Source organism: Heliangelus exortis, chromosome 11, assembly GCF_036169615.1.
Source record: "Heliangelus exortis chromosome 11, bHelExo1.hap1, whole genome shotgun sequence".
NCBI lineage: Eukaryota > Metazoa > Chordata > Aves > Apodiformes > Trochilidae > Heliangelus > Heliangelus exortis.
The window spans coordinates 16,209,624-16,210,225 of NC_092432.1; positions in this window are offsets into that span (position 1 = coordinate 16,209,624).

The window sequence follows — 602 nt, forward strand, 5'->3', positions numbered from 1 at the left end:
GACAGGTCTCTTTCAGACCCTCATTTGGAAGCTTTGTGAACAATTCATGTGAATCAGCCTTTGCTGTCAAATTTCTGTTGGGTTTTTTTTCCTCCCATGGTTTACTCTTTGTCACTGAAACCTTACCTTCTTCCCTTTCCCTGTTCAGTTATTCAATTTATTAGAATCAAAGCAAATTTTTTTTTTTAAAAAAATTTATTTTACTTTCCCCAAATAAATTACACTAAAACCTGAGCCCCGCCTTTCCCTGCCTGTGTGCGGAGAGCAAACACTTTAGAATGGCTGTTGGCCGTGTGGAACAGTCTGTCTGTAACCTGTTTCCTCAGAAGACCCCTCGGTGGGGCACGCTGCGGACGTGTCAGCAGCCCGGGCAGCCCGAAGGAACGCAGCAGGTGCGGCTCATCTGCCTGAGGAGGCAGTTTCCCGCCCGCCTTCTTCCGGCGCCCTTCCTCGTTGGGCGCGGGGGCAGGGGCTACTTTTGCTCCCTGACTGGCCACCGGGGGACCCGAGACCGGGGTGTCGGGGCTACGATGTCCTCCGGGACAGCCTGGCCGGCCGCGGCGACACTTGGCGCCTCTGAGGTCGGGGCCGGCTCTCCCCCA